Source organism: Watersipora subatra, chromosome 4 (assembly GCF_963576615.1).
Source record: "Watersipora subatra chromosome 4, tzWatSuba1.1, whole genome shotgun sequence".
NCBI classification, from domain to species: domain Eukaryota; kingdom Metazoa; phylum Bryozoa; class Gymnolaemata; order Cheilostomatida; family Watersiporidae; genus Watersipora; species Watersipora subatra.
Genome location: NC_088711.1, coordinates 37,337,601 through 37,347,026, shown reverse-complemented (window position 1 = coordinate 37,347,026; position 9,426 = coordinate 37,337,601). Strand labels below are relative to the sequence as shown.

Sequence of the window (9,426 nt, the reverse complement as noted above, 5' to 3'; positions counted from 1 at the left end):
CTATGACATTCAGCCTGAGTGCTTTCGCCATGGCAATGATAACGATTATAGTGATTTATAAAATCACCATAATAAAGCGAACAGTAAAATGATACCGACCACTTGCTTCCATCTTTTGGCTATGCCTGCAAAAATCACCTGTAGGTAAATGTGAAAGGATCAATGTGCATTGTTTGAATTGATGATGATGATGGAATTTAAGGTTAAATTGAATCAAACTAAATAAAAATAAATGATATGTATTGCCTATCATTGTTGTTTAGTTCATGAACAACCTTTGGACCTGAGAAAGCTATGAAAATCCTGTATATAAGCCGACAATAGGGAAACAAAAAATCTATTCACCAAAAAGCTTATGATCCCAATAGTTACATAAAGCTAGCTTACCGTATCCATTACATCTTTGAACTAAACAACTATTCTTCATCAATCACAAGACATGCTCTTACCACCCAGCATAAAGGCTAGTTCATGATTTGCCTCCCCTTGATGGCCTGGCAGTGTTATCTGGCCGAGTACTTTCTGGCTGTTAGGGTCATACTCTACAGCTTTCTTCAGTTCCATCTCATCAAGGATGAGACAAAAACAGAGCTTGTCAAGATACCCCATAGAAGCAACCTAAAGGCACCAAAAGTAGCACATTTAGGCACCTTTGAGGCGGTATTATCTTACAAGGGCAGAAAGCACACAAAGGTAGTACACGTTGTTAAAGATCAACCAACTTCTTTGCTTAGTAGGTCAGCTTGTCTAGCACTACATCTTTTTACTTGCCACATAGATGAAAGCAAAATGGCTTCTCACAAAGATGAGATTTTGGCTAAGTTTTTTAAGTTGTTCACAGGTCTAGGGCTCTTGAAAGGCTATACATCAGTTTTCAATGAAATGTGATGCTAAGTCTACATGCATATACACACCAAGAAATATACCACACCTGTTGAGAGAAAAAGCTAAGGAACAACTCGACAGGATGGTGGACCAAGAAGTTATATCACCAGTCACAGAGGCTACAGAATGGTGAAGTGGTTTAGTAACTGTACTCAAGCCTTCAGGAGATGTTGGACTGTGCGTAGACCTAACAGGACTAAACAATGCAGTAAAAAAAGAGGTTCACCCTATGGCTACAGTAGATGAAAGTTTAGGTCAACTAGGAAACAGCAGAAGATTTTCAAATTTTGACGCCAACAGTGGCTTTTGGCAGGTAAATCTTGAAGGAGAGTCCAGGAAACTTACAACTTTTTTATCATCGTTTGGTAGATTTTGCTTTAGACCTTTTGGCATATCTAGTGCTCTCGAGATATTCCAGAGAGCTATGAGCAGGTTGTTATCTGAGCGACCAGGAGTGACTTGTCACATGGATGAAATCCTCATTCATGGTGAAGATATGGAAATTCATGACAGACCTTTGAACAGAGTGTTATAAAGGCTGCAAGAGTCAGGAATCACTCTTAAACTCAGTAAGTGTCAGTTTAAAGCACCTACACTAAACTTCTTGGATTACATCATAAATGCTGAGGGAGTGAAATTAAATCCAGCTAAGATACAGGCAGTGAAAAACTTTCCTTCACTCGATAATAAGACTGAGCTAAGAAGGTTGAATGGAATGCTAAACCTGATGGCTAGATTTATTCCGCAGCTGGCTACTATTAATGCACCTACGAGTGAGCTACTGAAAGAGCAGAGAGAATGGCTATGGAATAAACCACAGGAGTCGGCTTTCAAGAAGATCAAGGAATAACTGACGCCAGCACAACCTATGGCTCATTATAACCCTAAGCTTGAGACTATTATAGCAACTGATGCTAGCAATGAGAGGTTAGGAGCCACAATGTTCCAAATACAAGAAGATGGAACAAAAAAGCCTGTAACCTATGCTTTCAGATCTCTCACACAGACAGAGAGGAACTATGCAGTCATAGAAAAAGAAACATTAGGAGTTGTCTGGGCATGTGAAAGATTTGACCAATATGTTAGAGGAATGATGTTCACAATAAAGACAGAATATCGTCCTTTAGTCTCCATTCTGATGAGTAGACTTCGATCAAGTTCCAGCTTGGATCCTTAGGATGCGTCTACAACTCATGAGATACGCTCCAACGGTAGTGTATGTCCAACAATGTCAGAACAATATAACTGATGCACTTTTTAAGAAACCCATTGGAGTTCCGACACTCAAAGACTCGCTGCTGGTTGACGAACTAGAAACTAGTACAGCCAAAATCGACGACTCACTTTTACAAAGATAATTAGTACCTCAGATCCAGGAAGCACAAGAGAATGACGCTATCTGTAAACAGGTTACATACTATTGTAGGAATGGATGGCCAGCCTACAAGTCAGATTCAAACAGGGTATTCTATCCTTACTAGGATCAACAAAGCCATTTTTTAGATGTTGGAGGACTTCTATTGTATGACAACATAATAGTGGTTCCTACAGTTCTACAACTAAAGGTACTAGCGCAGATTCACCAAGCACACTAAGGCATTGTTAAATGTCAAAGACGTGTCAGGAGAGCTGTCTTGTGGCCTTCTATGATGATCCAAATCAAAAGCAGGGTCCAACAGTGTGAACTATGCAAGAAAAACTCACCAGACCCTACTGAGCCACTCTGTCCTTCCACACTGCCTGACAGACCATGGCAGAGATTAGGGGCAGATCTATTCCAGTTTTAAAAATAAACACTATCTGTTGCTAGTAGACTTTTATAACAGGTGGATTGAAGTTTGACAGCTCAGTTCATTAGGAAACAGGACGAATATAGACGCCACAAAGCCCATTTTTAGTATTCATATCATACCTGACCAGGTTCTCTCAGACAACAGATCTCAGTTGGCATCAAGTGTTTCAGGTATTTGCTGCTTCATATAAATTTACACAAGTAACCAGTTCTTCACACTAACCCAATCCTAAAGCTGATAGAGAAGCGGAACGTGTGGTTCCCACTGTTAAGAGGTTGTGGGAGAAGAGCAATGACTACTTTCCGAGCCCAATGATATACCAGGCTACACCTCTAGAGAATGGTTATACACCATCTTAGTTACTTATGGGAAGGATGCTGCGAACTACATTGTTCAGCTTTTCAGGAACTCTAATGCATAAACCTGTTTACAAAGCAGATATTCAAGAAAAAGAAAGTCACATCAACTATAGGACTAAAAAGAACTATGATGAATGACACAGAGCGTTCCAGTTGCCTCCTCTGAATCCAGGAGCAAAAGTGGTAGTCAGGGATATGGACCAGGAAGGTGTGGTCATGCAGTCAGCAGGCCCACATTCACTGGTTGTCCAGACTGACAAAGGTACAGTCAGGAGGAACAGGAGTGCTCTGGTGAAGATCACAGACCAAGAGACGTCTGTGGTGGCCAGTGGCGCAGAGGGCACAGGCCAATATCAAGTCACTTCAGCCGAGTGTCACCACAGACAGCACCAGATACTCTGTGCGCAGAGGGCACCGGTCAATGTCAAGCCACTCCAGCCAGCCAGGTGCATAGGGGGCCGATAAACCAATAAGGGCCAGAAGACTACCAGTGAAGCTGAAGAACTATTACAACAACTTCTAGAGAGATGCTTTACCCACAGATGATACTTAAAGGACAATTTCTAATATGGACAATCAACTACTTTAACTTCTAATCTAAAGAAACAATCAGTTTTAAATTAGAACTCCACCTTAGAAGGGGAAGTGTTGTATATATACATCTGCTATTGTGTGTGTACACTGGTTTTGATATTTACACTTTTGTATGGGGACACGGCTCGGGGAGTTTCCGGTTTAACTAACATGGCATCAGTACTTCATAAATACAGTTATCGTATAAAATTCAAAGTATCCATCCTCTTTAGATAAGTATCGACCAAAACAATACACAACTAACAAAATTCTAAACAATAATGTTAATGAAAGAAGGTTAAAGGGAAAGGAAACACAATTTACTGATGAAGGCCAACTTTTACCCAATTTGTTTTGTGTAATTTACTGCGTTTAGCAAAATATAAATTATTTCTTACAACAGATAAATACTCGGAATAATATTTTATAAACAAAAAATGCTCGTGCATTCACATATAACTGAGTACAAAGTCTTTTTTCAATTGCATATTTTGCAAAAATCGGATAAATAACGCCATTGCGAAAATGAGTGTGAAACGGACTCGCCACTGGGAACACTGATTCTTAATCAATCATCCAATCACGAGACATGTAGCATCTGACTTGAACCGTGATCTAATGTGAGGGACATCGCACGTCTCCCGCAACTGTGACGATCCGGAAACAAGTGCACATTTAGAACACATCTTTTATCGTCATTGCTAATACACGTATCGCTAAAATATTTCAACTTAAATTTATTTCTGTAGTTGTTCTATTACGCTCACAATACAATGGCTAAAAGACTCACAGCTAAAACAACCACTCCTTATAGAAGCTGCCCAAAATGATGACGAAGTTGAAGATGGGCAATGATATAGATATATCAGTGTTGAACTATTCAATGAGCACAAGCGAAACAGACATTCAGATTCATCATCGTCATGTTCAACAAAGATTAGTATAGCAACGACCACAAGCACTATTACTACCACTGCTTCAACTACAATTGCTTCGCCTACAACTACCTCCACTGATGTCTTACCAACTCCAGATAAATTTTGCAAGTGTGGCAATTGTTCTGACTTGCCGACAGCTATTGAAAAAGTATGTTGCTACACTGAAAATTTGGCTAATACAAACTTTCTGGATGATCAGTATATTCCCGGTATAAATAGCTGCATCCTTCAGTCTAATTTACTAATACATCAGATGTTGGGGAAAGTTGCGATACAACTTTCATGGTTCAAGCATTAAAGGTATCTTGGCTTCAGAGGGGATGCTCTTCTGTTTACTAACATGACTAATTTAAACTACAGACACCATGTTTATAGAAACTATATAGATTTCGTCTACGGGTACCTTGCAAGAAGAAACCGGAAAGTTATTCCTTCATGTGTTGTTGCCTGCATACGCACAATGTGGCCTGATCCAAATGGGAGTTATGTAGGCTTCAAAATTGTGGAATCAGAAGATGAAGATCAGAATGATGCAGATGAACTGGAGCTTTTTATTATGGATGAAGGAAATTAATGTAAGTTTAGTTGTGAGTTGAGCAAAATATGGTTTTCATAAATCTATTAGCTGAATCTGACAGCAACGTTACTTAGCTGATCTTCATGACTTGTACAGTGGATAAGTGAATAATGTATAGTTTGAGAAATAATTATATTTCAATTATTTGACTTGCACCATGACATAAAAACACCAAATTTAACGGCTTATGTTACATAAATCTAAATTGTGTTAAACAAAGAACTGCATAATATTTATATTTTGAGTAGCCTGTTATATTAATTTTATCAAAAAATATCTCACATAAAACTAGATATTGAGTTTAACTTTTATGTAAATCTTGACCTATGCATTTCTTTCGCTGGGTTACCATCTGGTTTTATAAGATTTTTTGAAAGTGTAGCTGCTCTATCCTGCAATTCAAATATTTGTATAATACATCATAGTAATTTCAGAATGTTGCACAGTACAGTGTTAGGGTAAATTAAGACCGCATGTTGACTGTATGCTCATGCATTATTCAGCAGACTGTGTGATAGTGATTAATTGAACCAACATTTTGACGCAAAAATGTGCTTTTATTACATTACAGTTTAGGTATGACTTACTGCATGTACTTTTGGAGTTGATCCAATAGATTTCTTACAGATAGTCTTCAAAAGCTTTCTTCGAAATTCAAATCTTTTTTTAGCATATACATTTCTTGTGCGAAAGCCTTTAGCTTCTTTACAGTAATAGACTGTCATCTTCAGTTTCCCATCGCTATCTTTAATAAATAATTTATTATAATTAAAATTTAATGCCAGTTATTAATTGCGTTATTACAATCTCTGCATAAATTTATCTTTAATGTTGTACAAGCTGTAAAAGTTGTATCCTTGCTGAAGAGTAGTATAATCCATGTATAATTTTATTGCAGATACAGCTTACCAGTCAGAACTTCTCTTCCCACATTCGCGTTGTGATCTATCACTGCTAGTTTAATTCTTGTAAAATATCCTGGGGGATCAAAGTCTATTCGCTTTGGTGCATAACTTAATATGAGACTGTGGAGGTTTTTAAAGCACCAGTGTGTTGACCATGGTTCAACAGACGCAATGTGTTTAGCAGTCTTGCTTGCCCAAACGCATCACAAAGGACTTTGTGCCTTGCACTTCCTGGAATTAACCATTTCACCTTTCTTTCCATTTCTCTGTAAACATCAAATTATTCGTTGCTATTTTTCAATATATTATAAATCTGCAAAGTTTCTGTTTATTCAAATGTCAACCAGCTGCAGAATATTTACCTTTTGTACAATCTCTGTTTATTATTATGCAATAAATGACTACATCTTCTTATATCACAAACCAAAGGCATTGTAAGTGATATATAAAATATTATATTACACATCTTCCTGTGCTTTGATATTTCTGAATATATTATTAGATTCAACATACAGCTTTCATGCCAACATTGGGTATAAATAATATATTTTTTCATCCCTCACGGATCAATTGATTCATGAGAGCACTGGATGAACTTGTGTCTTGGAAAGCTCCTGTGAATATTAGCGACATGGTTTGTATACTTGCATGGGATGATTGCTAAAGTTATAGAGGAAAAAATAAATGCCAACAATCAATAACAAACTGAGGCCTAATTTAAATCTGCAATTTATTATTATATAATTAGATTGTAAAAATTAGGTTTTCTTTTGATGAATCAATGTTACAAAACAACGCAAATACTACAAATATAATCATGTGGGCTAATCGCTTCAAGTGATCTGTAAAGCCTATATTAGTAATGCTAGCATTAATATAACAATAATAATGCAATCCAAATTTTATGATAATATTAGTCATATATTTTATGAAAAATTAAAGCATTTCTGACAATTCAATCCGAACAGAAAATTTAAATTCCCTCACTAACTTTTACTCAGTTAACCAAGTTGGTTCAAGTTAATCAGGTTACCATCAAATGTAGCCTATGCCGTTCAGCCTGAGGCTCATTGTCACCCAGTCATATCAAATCATTTTTTTGTACTAATGTACAGTACTACATATTTTGACTTATTATATTTATTAATTTATATAATAAAATAACTATATTTGTTATTAATATTTATTTAAAATTTTTCACAAATTACTTACCGTTGAGGTTTTCCTGTTTGATGATGCTCTCTCACTGTATGGTACAACACCATTAGGGAATGGAACCTCTCCCTCTTTCACTCTTAATCTGGTAGTTGTCCCAAATTGCTCCAAATAAAGCTGGCTCTTATGCAAGTGCCTAATGCACACGACCGCACTAGCAGGTAGTCTGCGAAAAGTTAAGTCGGCACGCTTTACCTTGGACAGCCATAGTTTTGCTAAATTTGGCTACTGAGAGACAAGAACTCTAAAAAAGGTTATGCTACGACTTCTAGTGTCAGATTCACAACTAGCAAAGAGACATCTATCTGCCCATCGTAATTAACTGACTGTGGTTAAAAGAAAATAAAATGCGTTGAATTACTAACGAATAAGTAAAGAAATCGTTACCGGAAACGGTTTTATTAGGATTCAGTGATGGTCCGACGTAAATGCACCAAAATGTATTTTCAACTTTGAACTTGCTAAACTAGTAGAAATATCTGCTAAAATAGTATCATGCATTACCAATCATATAAAACAATGTTAAAATTGTGTGTTTACTTTCACTTGAATACATACTTCACGTTACGCATATAACATACATAATAAAATTATTATGTAATATAAATTTAAATCCATGCATTTTTGAAATCTCATAATATGATATTTGAAATCAGCTACAAATTTTGATCTAGTTTGATGTAGCACAGACCCGCTCTGTACTGGTCGAACTTGTAAATTATAAAAATTATATTATTAATTTATTGTACCACGTAATACACTATAATTAGTCTGGTGCAGACCTGCCAACCCAAGAGTGGGGCAATGCGTGGGATTTGGTTTTGGGGCAATTGATGTATCAATTGCCCCAAAACCATATACGTATATATAATGGTAGCTGGTAGCAGGAAATGGTGGCCCCAATTTCCATAATTTTATACCGTATATATAAAAATGTGGAAATTGGGGCAAAAATCTCACGCATTTCTCATGCATTTTCATTTTTTCTTTGGGGTGATTGCGTGAGTCTCACGCCCAATGCGTGGGAGTTGGCAGGTATGGTCTGGTGGCTAGTTTAGAAGTGTAGAAACTAGATATTCCGAATCAGCATAAACTTATGGTCTAGGACACTAATTCAGCATATTATCCATCCTATTATAAAATAAATCGCCTTTTTTGAGCACTTTATAGAAGGCTGCTTCTCTACTAATACGAACTACATATGATTGTACAGTACAGTAATACTTCAACTTACGAGTGCTCCAACGTACGAGAAACTTAAGATACGAGCCAGCTTTCTAGCAAGTTTTAGCACTAACATACGAGCCATGTTTGAGATACGAGCACTTGAGTGAGTTGCCAAGTATGTCGGAGGTGTTTTATTAGAACAGCATCACTCTGTATTTTTCAACTGCTCAGGTTATACTGTTGTACCGTGTTTTTTGTGCACGATTTTCTGTGCAGAATTATGTGAATTAAAAGTACTGTGCGTAGACCGAAAGTTTGCCAGTAAAATGAAAGATAATACAAAGAAAAAGCAAATGATAACAGTCGATATTAAACGGAAAAGTATTGAAAAATATGCGAAATGTGTATGCGTGATTCAGATAGCTCGGCAATATGACAGAAATACATTCATAATTATCAAACAGAAGGATTATATTCAGGGCATTTAGTTCGCAAAAGGACTAGCCATAGTTTCTAAACGGTGCAGCGATCTTCACGACCGCTGATGGCATTGGACAAACAATTGGCCGGTGGCAGCGTAACTGAAACGATGCAATGTGAAAAGGCCGGCGCTATCTATCCAAACTGTTTAATAGACATTCGGACAAGTTGGCTAGTGATCGTGTGTTAACCATTCGTGACGACACCTGTGTTCGTCCTAATCGCAACATGTTGCAAGGGCGACAAAGGCAAACGTCCTTAGATAGGTTTATCTTAAAACGGCCGGCTAGTCGTGAAAGCGAAAAAAAGGAAAGATTTCTCGCTAACCAGTGAGAAATTTCAAACTATGAGCGCCGAAGAAATTTTAATTACGTTTAGTTGAAAATGAAAGTTTGCTTTTAGGTTTGCTTCTATGTTTGTCTTTTAACACTTTGATAAAATCTAAATTTATCAAAGTCAACTGTTGTAACGAAGGATAACTTATATCTCCCTCCCTGGCAAATGCGAGTGTTAACTGCTATTGTATGTATTTAA

At 37.0% G+C, this 9,426-nt stretch overlaps 1 long non-coding RNA gene across 1 annotated transcript; it reads right to left on the bottom strand.

The window, feature by feature from the left end:
• Positions 1-6,469: 6,469 nt before the first annotated feature.
• LOC137394943 (uncharacterized) lies at positions 6,470-7,626 on the bottom strand. The gene is made up of 2 exons (XR_010978414.1): positions 7,243-7,626; positions 6,470-6,690 (listed from the first exon to the last, which is right to left on the bottom strand). It is a non-coding gene; the product is annotated as an uncharacterized lncRNA (long non-coding RNA).
• Between the last annotated feature and the right edge of the window lie 1,800 nt (positions 7,627-9,426).